Consider the following 20,901-nt stretch of genomic DNA (forward strand, 5'->3'; position numbering starts at 1 on the left):
CTGTGCCACCCAAGGTTATCTTGATCTATGACATGGTGCCATTTCTTATTACAAATATTTTCTTCAACATTTTTTATTTAGCTTAATGATCATGTGAAGATTTCATTTCATATCCATCCATCCTCAACCCCTTTTCCCATTTTTGCACATAGGGGTGTTATTTCAACACTGACAATGATCTAGAGCTAAGGTTTACACCACTGAGTTTCAAAGCTCTGCCATGGTAACTCATCCACACACTCACACCTAGGGCCAGTTTAGAGTGTCCAGTCCACCTGGTGCACGTATTTAGAAAGTGGTAGGAAACTGGATCACCTAGAGGAAACCCATGCAAATACAGGAAGGACATGCAGCTTTCACACTGAAGGCACCACAGCCAAGAATCGAACTGGGGAACCTCTTGCTTTGGGGCGACAAAGCTAACTGCTGCACCACTGTGCATATATTTTATATCATTATGTAAAATTAGAGTCACTTTTTATACATACAAATGCAATACCTTTTAAAATTTTAAGGTACATTTCAGGCTATTACAACAAGTAATAACTTCAGCTACTCAATTAGTTCAGTAGCAGGAATTGCAGTGTTTGAGTAGCCTGTTCTTCCTGCAGTACCATTAATTTATTTACTGTCAAAAGTAACAATTGTTTGAGATTTTCTAAAGCAGAAAATCTTACTGAGAGCAGCAGAGCTGTTTTTGTTATAATCAATACTTCAGACAGACAGATTACTTCAGGCTTAAGTTAAACAGAACTGAGTGCATTGATATGTAACTGATGCATATTTTCATCTCTGCATTATTAAATAACATCTGAAGGATTCACCTGTGTAATAAAGGTGGTTGTTTATCAAAGTCATTTAAACTCTATCACTTTGTGAATCTTTAGAACAAAATATCGTTTCCAGTATTGGGAACAGAAGTCAAATTAAAGTCACCTTTGTCCCGTGTTGTTTCAAGCAGCTGATGGATGAAAGAAATGCACACACTTCCCACAGATATCATAATTACTGCCAAATGCATTTAAAACAAGATGAGTGAAATAAAGGCCATTTTATAACTGAGTATGGTAACAGTCTTTCTCTTCATGAGATCAACTTAATGTTTGCAAATTACCATTTTCCATGTAAGTTGATTAAAAGGTTCTCAGGTTTAATTTTAATCATGTGTCAGGTTAAGTCTCTTCCCAATACTTGCCTTTTAAGATACATCTTTCATTTCTCTGTTACTAAAAATACTATAAAAAATACTACCATTGATCTGACTGGAAAAGCTTTTAATTTGTTTTATATGGCAAATGAATAATTTTTTGATAACAGATTTAAATAATTTTCTTATATATTTTAGCAGAGAAATTGTTTTTATCTGGATCATTTGGTAATATCCAGATTCTGATCTGATACGTGTTTGACACTTACACCTTGTTCCACTGAAATAAATTATTCTTTTTTGATTTGTTTCTTTTTGATGAGCTACGTTTGCTAAGGTTTTCATTCAGTGCTCAAAAAAAAAAGGAAAGAAACAAGGTTATACATATAAATTTCATTTTAGTTTATGGATTTGCATTTTAAAGATTATTAATTTCAATATCATAAGCATTTAGGAGACTTATTAAATAAGATATTTCTTTCACTCAAGCATGCCAGACTACGTCATGGTGAAGGAGGTTTCCAAAATCTGTCTAAAGAAAGAATTTAATGACTCTATCACCTTGCACAGCAGGCTGAATAAGCTGTAATGACTGGTGTCTGCTGAAAGACCTCCCTTGAAGACTGAAACCATTATCAGTGCTTCCAAATATCAAAGATGAACCAGTATTTGGAAATTAGGCTTCTTGATGTCTCCCTCCAATAATGTCAAACCCCACAGTGCTGGTGTTTCTGATGTTACTGTCACCAAAGATGATCATATGGAAATAATTTCATGAAAGATCATGCTGCAGAATTGGACAGTTGATGGGGTTTCACTTTGTGGCCTATAAATGTTTCCATATTAGTATGTTATCACAAAAGTCACATCTATTGATAACTTTTTGTCCTACCACATTACATTTTTGTTTCTTCCCCTTAATTTTTCAGATCTGGCTCTAGATTATTATTGTCAACATTCTTGATGGGAAATTTTACCTTGATGTAGACTGCTTTATTGATCTCTTCTTTGATGCCTGTCATTAATAAAGGAATAACAGTTTCTGAAAATTGTTTTCAGACTATGAAACATACTGAGTCTAATACCAACAAACACTGTCTGGATCTTAACTTGTTTCTAGCCTTTGTTATTCTGAACTATAACAATAAACTGCACATGGTTGCATTGTACCTTACCTCTTCATCATCTTCTGCCTTCAGTTTAGTGAACTGCTTAATGTCATGACCAATGTCCCAAAAAAGGTTATTATCCTGCATTACCTTATTGTCAGATGAATAGCTCCTTGCCATAATAAATTGGTCTAAATGTTACTGTTCTATTCTCTAACTCACTTAATGGCTATCAGAATCCATCATAACCTTACTTCACGAAAAGACATTGCTTTGGAACAAACAATACACAGCATCCATGTGTTCTGGTAGAAGATCCTTGTATATCCTAATTTGATTAAAATCCACTGTTATTTTAATTCCTTTTGACTATTCAGAAATACTAATCTAACCTGATAGCTAAATAGTACAAATTGTCATACATTCCTTCTCAATAAAGAATACCGATATTGTGTGTTACTCTCTAGCATTGATTGGACCTCTTTATGTAACTTTACCAATGCTTTTGAATCCCTTGTTCCTTTAAGACGTTATTACTTGCTACATAAAACTCTCTCCCTCTCTCTCTGCATATGAAGAACCATAATCATAGAGATAATTATTGCCCTGACCCATTACTGAAATTAGAATTCTAATATGAACTAAAGTCAAGGTGTGCCTCATCTGAAATTTACTGATAATCCACCATTCCATTCTACGCACTTCTCCCCTAGAGCAAAATATCAGAGTTGCTGCAGTCCTCCAGAATTTACTTGTAGTGCATGGAGCAATGTGAGTATGCTTCGATAGCCAGAAAAAGACAACTCAGTTAAGTGCTTCTACAGAGTGAGATCCAATATTAACAAATGTTACGCACCACCTATTTCACTTAATAACATTGCGTATTAATCTAGGCAGTTAAACCTGCTAGTGCTAAGAAGCAATAGACAGTGGCAGAATAAAAAATAGATTTGGTTCTGCCTGCTATCTGTGCCAGTAATGTGTCCCTAGCATATTCTAACATAAACATTTCTTACATTGTCTTTCTGACAACTCTCATTAAGAGCTTAATAACTTTGAAAGCCAGCAAAGCACATCACAATTGTTTTTCTTTTAACTAATAGTACAGGTAGTAGACAAAGCTTTATGCACTACAAAAAATTATAAACAGGTCTGAAATCATAATCCATCCTTGTGTGCTCTTGACATGGATGCCAGGATTCACCTCTCGTGTTCTTGGCATTCATGTCTCGAGCACATAATACGATAGTTATGATTGGCTACCTGCTCATGATCCTCTGTATGGTGGATTCAGCATGCGTGTCATTTAACAATACAAACATTAATGTCCTGAAATCAAAAGACTTCTGATTTTACTATTTCTCTTTCATTAAACTTCTCCCTTAAACTTTAAAAAGTTGTAAGTGCAAGACTCCAAAGGCTGATATAATTGCATACATGCTCGAAAAGCTGAAAGTGGCATTTTGACCTCAATTTAAAGTTCATAAATCAGGAAAGTACCTTTATTTCTTCTGCATTTTTTGTTGTCTATTGATTTCTGCAGTATGTTAGTTGTATTTAAACAAGTTTTGATAATTTTATTTCATCTTCTTTGGTGTTAATATTCTGGGGGCCCCCAGCATATGTTAAGTTGGAAGCCCACTAGGCACGTCTGGTCTAAGTATCACACTGTCGCTGAAAGCACTCTTAAGCAAACTTTTATTTCATGCTGCACATTGTTAGGAGTAGTACGCACAGACAGACTTGTAGATACAATTCTCTCACATTACAACAATCCTGTGTATCACACTATGTTGGCCCATCTCAAAAAGGGACATTTACAGTTACTGACATTTAGTTGCAACAATGATGCATTACAACAACTCTATGTTCAAGACTGGAGTTAAATGAAATGGTGCCCAAGGCATGCACTACTTACCTTTTCAGCACCCCCCCCAACACAGACACACACACACACACACACACACACACACACACACACACACACACACACACACACACACACACACACACACATCCTTCAGTATACCTGTCTGTTTCCCCTCATTTTGGGCAACTCATTCCATGCACATTACTTGTTTCTTCCATTTTTGACATTTTGCCTTATTCTTCAGTTACTCTTCAGCTTTTTTAAAGAAGCCATTACTGTCTTAAATGCTCTGAAGTACTTTTAAAAGTTTTTTTTTTTTTTTACATAAGTTTTCAACCACTGATGGCTTGAACAGAAATTATGCTTAGGGAAAGAAATTCAGTGCTGCTGTTTAGCTTTTGGTTTCCTTGCATATTTTCATCACACCTTTTCTGAGCAAGACATCATAGTAATAATCATTTAGGAAATAACTTAATTAAGCCGGTACTCCTACAAGCCATAGGGGTTATAGATGCTCTAGGATGCATTTTTGAGCATTTTCAAACCTTTTAATCCAGTGGTGACCTAAACAAAAATCATGATGGGAAAAAAAGAATTTCAGTCTTATTTTTTTTCTTTCAAGGAAGACCGAAGTTGTACACATGGATTCATGTTCAAAGCTGACAAAATAGTAGGTCACAATAAAATAACAAGACAACTCATATGAGGATACACTGGTCCTATATGAGAATACTGCCTGCCTCCCTAACCTCCAGAAAAGACAATAACTGCTTCTGCATCCCTCTAGTATTAGATCAGTAGGAAAGCAGAGGTTCAAATCACCATAGTCATGTATTTCAAGTGACTGCTGACATACATATACAGAGCATGCCTCCTAACTCCTCACCCCTACACCCCAAAGGTAGCCACCTGTATGCTTGTCTGATGAGTGGTTGTGAGGAGAATGACTAAAATAAAGATTATAGTCATGTATTCTACTTAGTTGTCCTAGACAATGCACTCATACCTGTCAACCTCTTAGTGCAAAAAATATGGACAAAGCCTAAAATGGTGGGGGGACAAAGAGGGGCATATTTTAAATATTGCTCTTACAAACTTTTTGAGGGATTTGGAGTCTTAAACTCAAATATTTGTCATTATTTAATGACTTCAATCCTCAGCTATTTGCCAAAAAAGTACAGAATTTAAGAGGAACACACCAAAAATATGAGGCAAAAATCTGTAGAGTTGAAAAGTATGAAAACACTGTCCCTACACAAAATATAATAAACTTTTTATACACCTCTGAATCTGTGAGAAAAGTAGGTCCCCTTATGCATGCACCTGTCCAGACGCATGCAGCAAGTGGAATGACCACTAAGGTTCCTTAAAAAAGAATACAGGGAGTAAATACAATGCCTTATGCTGATCACTTCAAAGCACTGTCTCTTTACTCGGTATCATACAGACTTCTGAGACAGCAGCAGAAGACGAAGTCTGTATGATACTGAATACAGATTCAGGGCTTAGAGCCACCCAGTGGTGTAATACTTGGCTCTAGATGATTGTCACTATTGAGGTGACACCCTGACACCTGCAAAATTGGGAAAAGGGGTTGTAGAAGGATGGGTGGATGCAGACTTCTGAGAGGTGATCTTTGCTTGACATACAAAGCATCCCTGGATTCTGTTTTGATGAACCTTCGACACAACCACAAAACAAACAGCATCAGAATTAATAGATTTAGAGACCTAAATTTTACTTGCATCACAAATAGGATGTGTTGGAGATACAGATATGTTTCTCAAAAAATTCCCATCATCTGGAACAAGCTCCACATGCATTTGAAGCAAAGTTCCTCCCTATCCCTATTTAAGTGCAACTTGGACCAATGGATGGGTAATCAAAAATTTACACTTTGTCTGACTACTATTTCTCTGATGGAAAGAACCAGTCAGTAAATCACTGCCCTACATAAATCAAATATGTGGGTCATATGGGTTGCATGGCTAGGTTTATATGAGCCCCTGTGGTCATTTACCTAGTATACACCTATGAACTTGTAAAAGAAATGGTGACCACACAGTCCACAGCCCAAATATAAGCTATAATGACCTCTTGTGCACACCTCTATGGTTTAACTGTGATTAGAATTAAAGAAGTAATAACCACAAAATCCCCAGCTTTTCCCTCATATTACCAAAGCAACTTTCTGCACACACATACACTTCTGAGCAGGGCTAGTTTTAAAATGGGTGCAGTTGAGAGCAGATGCCATTATCAGCTCTATCCTAAGTGGGTCATATCACAGCCCTGTTCAGGTTAAAGAGTGTCATCAGAAAATGAAAGCATTTTTTCTCATTTTTCCCAAGAAGCAATAGCTTTTCTAGGGCTTCACACATTCAAGGATGATTAAAAGGGCCTCTATATTTCCATTTATACAGTTTGGGGAGTGGGGCCAGTAGATTCCTAGAAGATCTAAGTGTCTGAATGTTTTGTAATATATATTTTATGCCTTACTTTTGAAATATAATTACTTGTTAGCTACATCTTTTACTAATATCCAGAATAATAATTTGTTTGTCTTGGTGTTATTGTGTGTGTGCACAGATAAATCCTGTGATATTTTTCTGCACACACACATGCAAATACACACACATGCAAATACACACACACACACACACACACACACACACACACACACACACACACACACACACACACACATACACCACACACACACCCTCCAACCATAAGCCATAGCAATACTAGTTTTGTACTTATTTTAGTAAATAGCGATATACTGTGCAACACTGGTACTGCCACCCCAGATCAGTGACTGCTGTTTAGCAGTAGTAAGTTACTTTTATTTACCTCATTGAGGAGTAATGCATATCTGTCACTGTCCCTCATTTCACAGACCTTCTCTGATTTTGTCACATAATTTTGCTCTGTCCTTTGTAAAAAGTTTGATTTTCTGGTAAATCATTCTGGATTACAGACAAGCAAAAAATTCAGGCATCAGAGATTTATACTTCTTACTGTCCAAAAATGCATGTTGGTGCAAAATGTGTTATTCTATTAACTTTTAAGTGATTTAGAGTAATATTTAAAATGTGTTCCAAATTTTGAGCCTTTATTCTGCTATTTTTTTTGGCACTGCACAGAAATCTTCAGCAAAGAAGTTGAGAATTATAATATCTGGTGTTCTGTCAATATTTATAAAACTCCCTGAAAGAAAAAAAAAAAAAAACAATCCCTGAAGATTAGAAGCATCAACTCTTCTTAATATCCAGGGTGTGCACAGAGATCAATCATTCTAGGTTGCTGATCTCTCTAGCACTTACCTCATAGGTTAGTATTAGGCTAACTGCCCTTGAAAACCATTTTAAGCCTAGCCAATGATCCCTTGTGAGACTCAAACCCTGCACCTTGTGTTTATAAGGCAAACACCTTAACCATTAGGCCACCCTTCCAAATGAACAGCCCTTCCAGTACTTGCACCCAGGACCCTGTACACTAAAGTCACAACACTTAACCAATACGCCATGACCACAGGTCATGTTCATTATCAGCTTTATGATAACATGGTCATATCACAGCTCTGTTCAGGTTAAAAAACATAATCAGGAAATTAATACATATTTCTCTGTTCATTTTTTGCCAACCAGCAGCAGTTTTTGTTGGACCCCACACAGTAAAGGAGGATTACGAGCCCCACCCCCACACAACTGCAGGTATTGCAGGTACCAAAAGTTGGCCATCAGCAGGGCTTAACCAAGCCATAGGCACTATGTAAGTGGTTTAATGGAATTGTGATGCCTGCAACTTGAGAAAACACTGTTACTATAACCAGAGCTATCTTTGAATTTTAAAGGTGCTATATATAATAGTTATTATTACCCACCTGTTATTAACTATACAAGATTGCTGTACTAGGCTTTGTTGGTTTGGCAGACATGTTACAAAATATCAAGATAAGATAAGTTGCTGTAGATAAGGGCCCCCCAGGAACAAGTGTCCCCAGCGACTGCAGGGATCGCTGGTGCCTAAAGCTGGCTGTGGTAATTGAAGTGTCATGTTGTACAGTTACTAACTAAATTCATTAATTGCCATGTTCTTTTCCTGGGCACAATGTGCTGTTTCCCTCTATTTTACCATTTATAACTTAGCTACTGTTATAGCAAGATTTTAGCCAAGTGTGTGGGCAGTCTGAGAGATAGTGATAATTATTCTCTGGCGGGGGATAAGCTGCTGCCACTTTTTCTTGAAAGCTTGCATTACTGCCTGGAGCCAGAAGCTGTTTAATGACTGATTTTCATTGTTTTGTTTAAATTCTTAGCTCAAATGTATGGCAGTGAGTTGTGTTTTGTGGGACATAACACAGACACGTACTTGACAGAAGCAGATACTCTGGTCTTACTCGTAATAAGCCTTGTTAGAACCATTCTCACTACCAGGCTCTGAAAAAGGAGCTACCTCTTTAATTGGGGCCACGTTCAGTTATTGTAAACTGTTTCTGCCTTATTATAGCACCTACTCTACTACAAATGTTTCTGGTACTCACTAATATATAATATTCTGCACTAAGAATTTGTCAAAGATAAGACATGTTTTAGCAGCAAACCAGGTATCATATAAATATGGCCTGTAGCCTAATTTTCTACACTATTAGTCAAATGGAAGGTCAGCCAGCTTGTCTTCCATCAGACCTACCTCATAGCACATGATAGACTAAGCCAGTGCATTAACTGCCTGATGCTCATGGACAATGACATTACTTGGGATAGATGCAAATATTTAACTAAAATGTAGGCATCACTCACGCAGAACAACACGATGGCACACAAACAAATACTTGTAATATTATCATATGCTGAAGCTGGAAAAAAGTCCTCAAGGTCTTAATATACATGGCCTCAGCAAAAATTATAAGTCACAACACATACTGCCACATTTATGACCTAGATTCTCTGGGGAAAAAAAATCACTCCAAACCAAATACGTTTTTAAAATCTCTCCTAATAAAAAGCAGTACTGTTGTTTGGTGACACCATAGTAAGAGACACAGACTCTACTCTCACAACGTAGAACAAGAATATGATGATGGTGCAATATCGTTGAGGTGCCAGGACTACTGACGTCTCAAGGGCCCTCAACATTCTCAGGAAAACAAGTATGAGTTCAACATGGTAGTTGTCCATGTGAGTGAAAATGATCTAGCGTGCAACATCCAAAAGGAAATGCAGAGAGACATTTCTGAGATCTCAGTGCATGACACTAATTATGGAAAGGGTTTCTTACAGAGCAGAATCTTACTTTTGCCAAGAATGATGCAAAGATACAAGGAAAAGACAATTGATTTCAACAAATGACTAAAAACTGATGTAATTCAAAGAGGAACTATTGTTTATCAGCCTGGGTTAACAGCTCATAGCCTTACTTGCTTTGCCAAGGACAGCTTGTACCTGTACTTCCAAGGCTTTCACATACATTCAATAGAGAACTTTTATGCAGATTTCAGCTAATTAAACTCCCTATCTGAAAAATATAACAAGTAAAGCATCAAAAAATATTAATGTAGTGTTGCTCAGTGCTAGAAGTCTAAATAACAAATTGCCTGATCTTGAAGCCTTCATGCAGTTGGAGCAAATCAATGTCTGTATTGTTTCTGAAACTTGGTTTATAATTGCAGAAAATACCCCATCATACCAGCGTTTTGCACCTCCCACAGTTTTCGACCTGATGGGAACTCTGGTAGTGTATTCATATTTATTAAAGACCACATTACCTCAAGGCAGATTCCCGGAGGTCCACAAATTGAACTTATTGAGATTCAAATCACTATAAATAAAACCAACAGTCAAATTATAGAACATACAGGAGCCCCTTGATTATCCCTGCAAACCATGTCCATTTCTAAGTGCACTGAATGAACTTCAAATACAAAAAAACTCCATCATCCTGGAAGAGTGTAACTATCTATTTATAAACTTGAAGACTTAAACCTCAAATGCAGGTGATGCCCAAAAATCCCTTGGTTTCATAAACAAGAATACCTGCATCAAATAATCAAAGATCCCACTAGAAAAGAAACTGCACTTGATCCGGTCTTTAAAAATATAGCATTTATTTTTACTATTCCACTGGTATATCCATTTCTAATCAAGTCTGACCACAAAATGGTAGCCTTCTTATTCTAAATCCCTAAACCAGCACATGCAAATATCACAGTATTCCATGACCCCAGATTTAAAAATGTCCTAATATTCCATGATGTACTTTCATAATTCAGGTATGACCATTATTCACTAACTCTGGACACAGCTAGTAGTTATGCTAATAAATTCCACCCCTAGCAAATCTAAAAAAATGAAAAGCATAAGAGGAAACCAGCCTAGAGTCCCACATGATGAAATATCATTAGAATAAAAAGAAAATGATTGTTAAAATATACAGCAAATCTATAGACTTGAAAATCAAAGTCAGCATCAAAATTTTATTTAAGGTACTGAAAAATACCATTGGGAAAACAAAGGGATCACATGAACTTAGAGTAACATCAGAAGCTATGGGTAATTACAAAACCTTCTATACTTACATCAGAAAGTTACAAAGCAACACCCAACATTGCCCTTAACTGATTTGTAATGGCACTACCTGCTGTGATGTAGTAGATGCGGCAAATATATTTGCAAACAAATTCAGTGCAAATTTCACCCCAAGGACATCTATACAAACCAGACCTCCCAACCGTTCCGAATTACTCGGTTTTTACCGAGTTTTGGGGTCCAAATGAAGGGGTGCCATGATTCCCGAGTGGCACCCTTCATTTCCGATTTTTTTTTTGCTTTTTTGAAATTTTCGCGCTGTCGGAGCTGACGTCATCACGTGCGCAATGACGTCAGCTCCGTCAGGCTACCAGCCAGTCGGAATTGAGCTCAAGGAGCTCACATCAACATTTTCGGCTGGCTGAATTGAATTGAAAGCTGGCGGGAATGGGGAACTGCTTGAACAACACTGAAACAGCAGTTCGCCGAGCGGGTGGAGTTTGTGAGCAGGGATTAAGCTGGGAGAGTTTGTCCCGAAGAGGCGTTTTTTGCGTGGATTACCATTTCGCTTATCTGGTACTGTTTGATTAACGGGGAAGCTTTTAATATACTTTTTTTTCTCGGCAACTTTTATTTATAAATTGATTCCTGTCAGTTTAATTGTGCTATCTAGTGTTTTTTTTTTCTACCCTGTATTACCTTTGCACATTCCTGCCTTTTTTGGTACTATTCTGGATCTTTAAGTCTTTTAGTGCGTGACTTGCTGTATGCTGGTTGGGCTTGGCTCTTTCTATTTGATCTGTGAGTTTTATGGAGCTTTCTTTTCCATAGGGGCTTAAGGGTCAAGTTGTTGCGCCTATATCAGTGTTTTCCCTACTAACTGAATGTAGTGCTTTATTTGTGAATTGGGAAGCTTTGATGGCTTTTAATGAGCATTTCTGGAATATTTTTCTTTAGCCCATTCCATTGTTGTATGTGTTAAATATATCTATTTGGCGATTTGAAATTTGCGCGTGGATATGATTGCTTTTGATATGTGTTGTATCAGATTACGATCTAAGGCCTATGGTAGTTCTAATGTAACTGATACATATTTGTGTATTTTTAGAGTTGTAGTGTATAAGACGCTTTACTTAGTCTTTGAAAGGTTTTGTGAGGTACTCTAGTCTAATGCGTTTTGCACTACTAAGTTTGATTTTGTTAGGCTGGTTGAGTGATCAAGTTGTACTAACGCATATTGAGTGGTATTGCACGCTCTCCTTTGGCTCCAGCAGGTTATAGGAAGAATGTGTACTCACTCTGACTAGAAGGGCACGCATGATCAAATTGCCCAAGTAGCTGTAATGTAGCATATAGCTGTGGTTGTTGAAAGTGATAGGCACCCTCTTTCAAATGTTTTAAAAGTCATGCTAGTAAGACTTTTAACAGATGGTTTGTATTTTGAATTGTGCATAATGCTAAATAGAATGGTATAATAAAGCTTGTCTATTCCTAGCTGCACAGTAGATGCATATTTTAAGTAATAGTAGAAATGTCAACAGGAGTAGGGCTTAGGCTATTGTTGAGAACAGCTCTTAAAGCCTTGCATATTAAAAAGAAAAGGGTCATGGCTACTGTTGATGTGATGACCATATGGTTAGTTAGCTTAAGTTAGATACCCGGTACCAATGTCTGCACTTTGGAAATATTTTCTTGGGTGGCGAAAGCCAGGGTACCTTTTTGGCTAGGCTTGTATAGGCCCTAGGGCCAATAGCCTAGTACCTATCTATGAACCTATGAACTACTCAGGGCAGAGTTATTAATGGCAGCAATGATGGAGGAGGAACGGGAACTACTGTGTGAGTCAGTGTACACTTTAGGCTGTGGATGTAACAGTGTGAAGTGGTACATACAACAGATGAAAGTAATAGATGTGATGTGATGTCTGGAATAAATAATTAGTAATTGCATTGTTCAGGTTTTTTTTTTTTTTTTTTTTTTTTACAGCTTGTTAACCCAGATTGGCTATACTTCTAGAGCTTGTTGTTTCCTTGTGATAGTCCACCAGGCAGAAAAGGAGAGACACACCTTGACATATAAAAATGTGTAGTCTGTGTATCTCCAAATTCTCCATAAAAGCATAAAATTTAATGTTCTTAAGTCCTGAACTGTGTAAATGATCCTGTCCTCTATCTGTCCAAAAACAAATGTCTTACGTTTACTTTATTTTCACTTTTTGTTTTATGTTATTTGAGTCTTTTACAATTACTCAGTTCTAAGCATTTCTTTCATTCATATAGTCCGTGTATTTTTGTGTACTCTTCACATATTACTTTGCCTAATCATGTAGAGTCCACTTGTCAATGACTGCCTACTGCATTTTTTGTAATCATGTCTATTATATCTTTTTCCCCATTTTTTTTTAAATAATTGAGATTTGTCTGTTGCTTTTTGCTGTAAGCAGATCTTTTCCTCTTAGGCCTCCACTAACAGTGGGCCATGATAAGAGGATGTTTAAAATTGCAAGACTCCTAGGACAAGTGTGGAATAATACTGACACAATGCTATAGTGAATGTGTGCTAACAGTTGAAAGTTATGCTCTGAGCTTTGTCCAGATTTTTTTGGACTAAGAGTTGAGAGAGCTATGATGAGAAGTAAGAACATTTATTTTGTGCTAAGAGTTTAGAGCTATGATAAGAAGTGAGCACATTGTTTGTATTCCCCCATTATTGTTTTTGTGCTAACAGTTCAGAGATATGGTGAGTGAGAAGTGAGAACTGAATTTGTATTCCCCCATTATTGGCTTTGTTGTTTGTCCGTGTGTTTTGTGTTGAGGTTAAGAGCTATGTTGAGAAGTGAGAAATGAATTCACTAAATGATGGCTATTAAGTTTGAGTCTTCCTGTTTTTCAGGCTGATTTGGCATAGTGGTATGTTCTGACTGTAGTGCATAGAGTCCTGGGTTCAAAACCTGCCAGTGAAATGCAGGATGGTAACACAACATTTTATTCTAGTGACTTTACAAAATTATACAAGCAATGTTTAAAATGTGTCCCTGGTTTTTGACCTTTTGTCCCCCTCCCCCCCAAAAAAATGAAATTGAAAATAAGTGTGAGACGCTGTGCAAGATGCCTATGGCTTACACTACTGTCATTCTATTTATAGTGTGGGTATGGAAGCAGACTTTTATGATGGAAAAGTTCTGAATTGGGCAGTTTTGTCATTATCGATTCATGTGTTTTTGTTTCATTGCCTCCAGTACAGATTACTGGTAAAATGTTCAAACAATAAATTTAAAATGTGCTCTAACATGTGTGTTGTATTATACAAGGAATATAATTTAATAAAGTCAGGAAGGTGTATAAAGAATAAAACACATGTATGTTTCTTGTTTTGTGTGCAAGGGGCCAATGATTTGAAAACAGCCCAAAGGTAATCTTTGTCCACCACTGACCAGATGCATTTTCTTTGGATGTGGTGTGGGTTTCAATGCTGTTTAAATGAATGTAAGTTTCAAGGACAAAGAAGTTTTAATGTCAAGCCTATTTTCATTGTGAGACAGTAACAGTATTGCTTTGTTTACCAGATGTATTTTAGTGTTTCTGCATTGTTGTGCTGTAAAATGTAAAAATAAAATCCAAATCATTGTAGAAGTAAAGCAGTACTATGCATACATTAGTGTTTATGGTAAATGGGGTGAAATAGCCGGGTAACGGGACATTGGAATGGCTGCAGGGGGACTCTGGTGCCATGTTTTGGTTGTCTGTTCTTCAGTTTGTGTTCAAAAGTTGGTATCCCACAATTCCATTGGAGTGGGTGGGGTTACATAAGTATATATGCAAATTAGATGTTAATCAGCGTACAGATTTGTACCTATTTTTCATGGGCCTTGTCCAGATTTTTGATGTTTCCAGGTTGAGAGGTATGAGAAACCCACATACACCTAAACTCTCAAACTGCTATCATCACACAAGAACAATTGTTAAAAGTATTATCAAAAACAGAAATGTACATCCTCTATGGTGCCTGATAACATACCAGCCTGCTGGCTCAAAAGCAATAACGACAGATTGTTGGACATGCTCCTACAAGTACTCAACATAAGGTTATCCACAGGATAACCATGGTTTGGTGAACAGCACTTATGATGCCACTCCACAAGGGTGGCACCACAATGGACAGTGAGAATTACAGACCCATCAGCCTGACAAGCTCATCTGTAAATCCATGAAACAAGTCATAAGAGTTTTGATAAACTACAGTATGGCAACTCTCATATGACTTGAACCCAAAAAAATTGAGTTTTGTTAAGGACAAGTCCTATCTAATGAATCTGGTGTATTTTTTGAGAGTAAAGCTAGCCATGGTTCCAGTGTTTATATAGCTGCCAGACCATGCCAAGGTATTTGACACCATATCACATACCAAAATTATTGACAAGGTAATTGCACTCCATAATGATATCTATATAAATGGGGTCTAGATCATATATGCTCCACTCTTTATATAGGTGACTTGCAGAAAATCAATCTGAGAAGATTGAAACTGCAAAGCCTGAAATTTGCTAGTAACTGGTTTCCAAGACCATGGTACAGTGATGAGGGAGGTTGTGCCCTTCCCCAGCTGAAGTCCGAAATCAGAGTTGGTATATGTAATTGGCAGGGTTTGAGTGTGATCAGGGGGCACTCCCAGCATAAAAGATTTTTTAACAGAATTTTGTATGTTTGTGATCTTTTGCATTTTCCTTCTTCTCAGCTTGATATTTTACAAGTTGACTATGTAAGCAGTCAAATATATAACTAGATCTTGTTAGATGGATAGCTAATTGGCTGAGGGTGGCAGGAAGAATATCCCCAGAGAAGAGTATTGCAGGGATCTGTGCCGAGTCTTCTGCTATATAGAATAAACTTCTCAGATCCCAAAATTAAAAATAGGGAACTCTGGTGATTAACCAAGTTTGCAGATGATTGTAAACTGTGTGTTATGCTTAAATCCTCTTCAGATATACAGAAGCTACAAAGTGAATTCACACATGTACTGAAAATGCTAAAAAATGCAAATTAATAAAAAAATTAAAAAATGAAGATATTGTGAAAGACCTTGGAATATGATTAGATAACTTACTCTTCTTTGTTTGTCATGTTGCAGTAGTGGTCAAGAAATCCTTGTATAAAAAACACCAGATTACAAAGGACATTTTGTCTAGATCCAAAGAAACCTTTAGCCCTCTAAAGTCTGCACTCATCAGTCGCATCATCATATACAATGTCCCCTTTATGATGCATGTTAACAAACATATAAAACTACTGAAGATACTCCAAAGGCTCCAGACAAAAAAGGTCATGGGTCTAAAGGACTTGAGCTACCAAGAGAAGATGGAGGCCTTGTCAATGTAATCAATATCCTATACCTTAGGTCCATTCTGGGCCTTCCCTTCTGGGTCATTAGCGATCTAGCAGTCCAGGGCTTCTTATTTCACCAGAAATGAAATAGTCCGCTAAACACTTGAGCCTTAGACTTGAACTTGATTCAGCAAATTAAAAAAAAAAATCTCAGTGGAAACGGGTTTGTCATTCAACTAACCCATATCTATAACAGACATCATCTCCAAACCAAGCAATGTGACACATTATCTGCTTTTAAGAGAGAATTAGACTGTTTAATGGATATTTATAAATTCACCCCAGTAAGATCACTCCTTGAAAAAGAACATAAAGTCTAAGGGTGGTAACTGGCAATGTGTAAATGGCCAAACAGAACAGTTGCATTGTACTTTCTATGATTCTATGAGATGACTTCTTATCTATGTCATAGTCATCTCAAATGCATTTCAAAGCTTCATATGTAGACATTAATTCTACTTTCATGCTCTGAGAAGTAATGCACTTGTAATCTTCATTTCAAACTCCCACCCGACAAATCAACAGTCTCTGATCCCCTGCATGTATATTTCTCATAAAATTATCCTCTTAATTTACTAAATGGGTTACTAAGAACTTTAACATTTCTCTGATTCTGTGCATCATCTCCTCTGAATGCACATATGCTGTCATCCTACCTTTAGCTAAATTCAAAAATCTGAACATTTTTATTCAACAGTCTATTTGTTCTACAGATAAAATTTTGAGTCACTAATGCATAAGCAAATGCCCTCCTACACACACTATTATCCAACCATAATATTGTCTCCTAAGTAGCTCTGAAGAAGGTCTCTACCTCCCCGCCCCCGCTATGGTATACTGACAACATCCTTTTAAGCTACTGGCATCACCTTCTCAATTATGGATAAATGCTTACACTTAGGCACCATATACCAGAATCTGCAGAGTCCTTTGCCTCAGTGTATTACTCCTGTAACTGTAATTTATTTTTCTGTGACTATAGAGCGTGGTGCAAAACATATTTTATTTCTTGTCATATTTCTGGTTTGCTCTAATAGTACATAATCCTCTACATTATTCATATCATGTTATCCCACAGACCGCCATAGTTGTGTCAGATCGGTTTTCTGTCCTTACAACCAATGCCCTCAGGGTTCCATGCCTGTGCCAGTTCTGCTTTTACTCTTTAGAGATTGTTTATTAGTTAAACTCATTCTTTATTCTCCTGCTGCTAGAATGATCACCAAACTGTATGAAATTCAATACCTCACTTCAACCTAACTTCATGGTGTCTTTCTTTGGCAAGCCATGATCATGATGTAAACTTTTGAAATGATTTATTGTTCTTCAAAGTGGTATGCTATAATTTAAAAATGGCATATTCACTATGGCTTCTGACTATATACTTCTTAAATGGCTTTATTCAGAATGCCTGTTTGGCTCATTTATTCAGTACTTCCTTGGCCTGGCTTAGACACCTATAACTATAAGACTGCACTTGTTAAAAAAACTCCATCTGTTTGTTACTGTACTGCTCTTTGGTCATTTTAAGAGTATTTTTTGATATTTCCTAACCTCCTCCCATACTGCAAAAGCTGTTCTGAGTCTGCCAAAATATTTTTAAGTTTTGCAAAGTTTTTGTGTGTTGTGAACATTTCTCAGGGTTAGTGAACTTATTTCCAAGGATTCCTGATATTGCAGGAATTCTAACTTCTGTTGTAAGGTATTTGTTACTACACAAGTTCAAAACCAGTTTATTTTACATTAATACAGTTCTTTTGCACTCTGGTAGGAGCAGACAGCTACATTCAACCCATCCAAGGTGGGAACTACTGGTTGATAATTTAATGTGTTTTTATCTGATTGGCCCGAGAGTTTAACTTTATAAAAGTCTTTCATCCTGCTGGTATAGAAACCTCACATTTGCATGATGTGCCAACACAGTGCCCCATGCTTGCATATAAGCAAACCTCTCCAGTTTCAAATCCTCTATAGGAAATTCTCTCCATAGTGTCCCACTGTTCCCAGCTGCTTGAAGAGCTGCCAGTTTCTGCAGAGGGTGGTACCACTGCAGGTCATCTAATAGTATACTGTTAAACAGCCTAATTTTTACTTTTAATGACTCTGCCTTACTCCTTCCATCTAGTAATTGTGTTTTCTTGCATTACATACCATAGGCTGGAATCAGACCTGTTGAATCTAGACTGCTTGTTATCACTGTGCTCTTATACTTGCCATATCACATTAAGAGGGCCTCCCTGCGCCCTTGTGGCAGAAGTGTGCAGCTCAGGACTCATCTGAGTTGGGGATTGGTGGAATAAAGGCTCTGTGAGGGGCTTTCCCATTGGTAGTTGTGTTAGAACTGTTTACATTTGCCTGTATATAAGCCTCATGCTTGTGTGAGTTTGTGCTCAGTTTACTGAAGCTGCTCAACATTTGGCAACTTTAGCCAGAGGTCTGGAGTGTATCTGCACTGAAATCCAAGGCATTAACTGAAAAAGAAAAACTAAAAAAATAAGTATATTTGAAGCCAGCACTGCACTTTGTTAACTATATTTAATTGAATTACTGCTCCATTTTTGTTGCTTGTGACAGCTATTTACTCTGCACTTTGAAATTGTGTTTATTGCATTATCTAGCATAGGCTAAATTCAGACCAGCTGAATCTAGACTGCTTGGTATCATTGTTCTCTTAGACCAGCCATCTTACAGTAAGAGGGACCCCTGCATCCTTGTGGCAGAAGTGTGTAGCTCAGGACCCATCTGAGTTGAGGATTGCTGAAGAAGGCCTCAGTTTGGGGCTTTCCCATTGGAAGTTGTGTTTAAAACAATTTACATTTGCCTGTATATAAGCCTCACATTTGCTTGTTGCTGCTCACCATGCAACAGGGTTTAGCAGTGCCCTGTATAGATGCAAATGTTTGGGAACATTATTTTTTCCTAGAGACTCTCCAGTAGAACCCCCACTCCCACCCCAGCTTCCCTGTTGAGCAAAGGGCAACTCAGTTGCTCTCTAAGCAGTGCTCTCACACTTATCATCCATGGGTCTATATTATAATTGTGAAAGATGGAAACCGCGAATACGAAAACATCACCACAAAAGACCAAACTACCAGATGAGCGAACAACCTAATCAATGAAAGCCACAACATTGAACGGCTTTCCCTAACCAACAGCGCCATGTAAGTATACCTAAACCAGCTACAAAAAACAATAACAAAACTCACTTTTGCTGGGGTGCAAGACCCCTGCACCCGCTACACACACACCCTACTTAAATATACCAACTCTGAGATCGCACTACAGTGGGGGAAAGGATATAGATCCCTATCCCCAGATTTGCCCTGCTATCCGAACAAATCCGTTCGATGTTTTGCCTTTTGCTGTTCAGGTGGTTCGCTCTACTGTTAGTTCACTCATTATGTGTTGCCGTTTTCATATTCGCTGCTTCCATCTTTTGCAATTCTGATATAGACCCATCATCCACATCCTACTATACACCCACTACCATTGCTACTCCATGTCAAACTAGCCCACTGCACTAGTTAATCTTGTTTAAGTCCTAAGTCCAGCTAGCCCACTTCCTTCCCAAATATCACATTCAGAAAAAATCTTACCACAATGGACAGGCAGTTTCCCATCATTTCTCCAGCTAGCTTGATTGATATGGGCATCTTGAGGCAATGTAGCAATTGCTCCATGTATACTGACAACCATTTACTTCTAAAGCAAACTAACACCCTTTGTGGGAGATGCAAATATAATGCGAACTTGAATCAATCTTCTTATGTAAAAACAGACTAGACATCAAACAGGTTGTCAGCATACATGCTTCACCTCTCATATAAACCTCACCTCCCACACAAAATAAGGTCACGACACATAAACCAACATAAGTGGAGGTACTGACAAAAAGCCTACAAAAAGAAACTCCCAAATGAACACCACCCACACTCACCACTAAGCAAAAAGAAACCACTACACACATCAACACACGCGCACACACACACACACACACACACACACACACACACACACACACACACACACACACACACACACACACACACACACACATTTCAGCAAATAAGCCCCAAAGGCAAAACATATCAAATGTCTTGGTCATAGGTGACTCCATAGCGAGACACACAGATATCACCCTCACCAGCCTGGTTAAGAAGAAGGTCATGGTCAGCTGCCTGTTGGGTGCCAGGATCTATCAGATCATGCATGCACTCAAGTCACTCAACAGCAAGTAATGTTATGACTCTGTCATAGTCCATGTTGAAGTGAATGACTTGAGACATACCTCTCTGGAGTATATGAAGAGAGACATGATGGAACTCACTGATTATGTGTCCCAGACAGGTACATCCCTAGCCCTAAGCAGTATTCTATCCTCATCTAGGATGATGCCACAGTATAAACAAAAATGATTGACTTCAACAATTGGCTCAGCTTCTCGTGTCAGTCCAAGGGGAATCCAGTATCTGTCAGCCTGGGAGGATATGCTAGCTAGACCTTGCTGCTTTGATAGAGATTATCTGCACCCATCCACCCTAGGCTTTTGAATACTGGCAAAGGTCCTTCCCTCCCCCATAGTTAATTTTTTAGGCAAGGTCAAAACAAACACACACGCACACACACACACACACACACACACACACACACACACACACACACACACACGCGCACACATACACACACACACACATTTTACACTGTAACAAAATCTAATTGAGACAAACTAAGGGTTGTGCTGCTTAATGCTAGGAGTTTAAACATGAAACTGCACTCCTTAAAAACAGTCCTTTTCTTGGAGGATGCTGAAATCTATGCAGTTACCAAGACATGGTCCAAGGCTGCTGACAACACCCCAGCCATG

Source organism: Protopterus annectens, chromosome 2.part1, assembly GCF_019279795.1.
Source record: "Protopterus annectens isolate FY-2018-M chromosome 2.part1, PAN1.0, whole genome shotgun sequence".
In the NCBI taxonomy this organism is placed as follows: Eukaryota; Metazoa; Chordata; order Ceratodontiformes; family Protopteridae; genus Protopterus; species Protopterus annectens.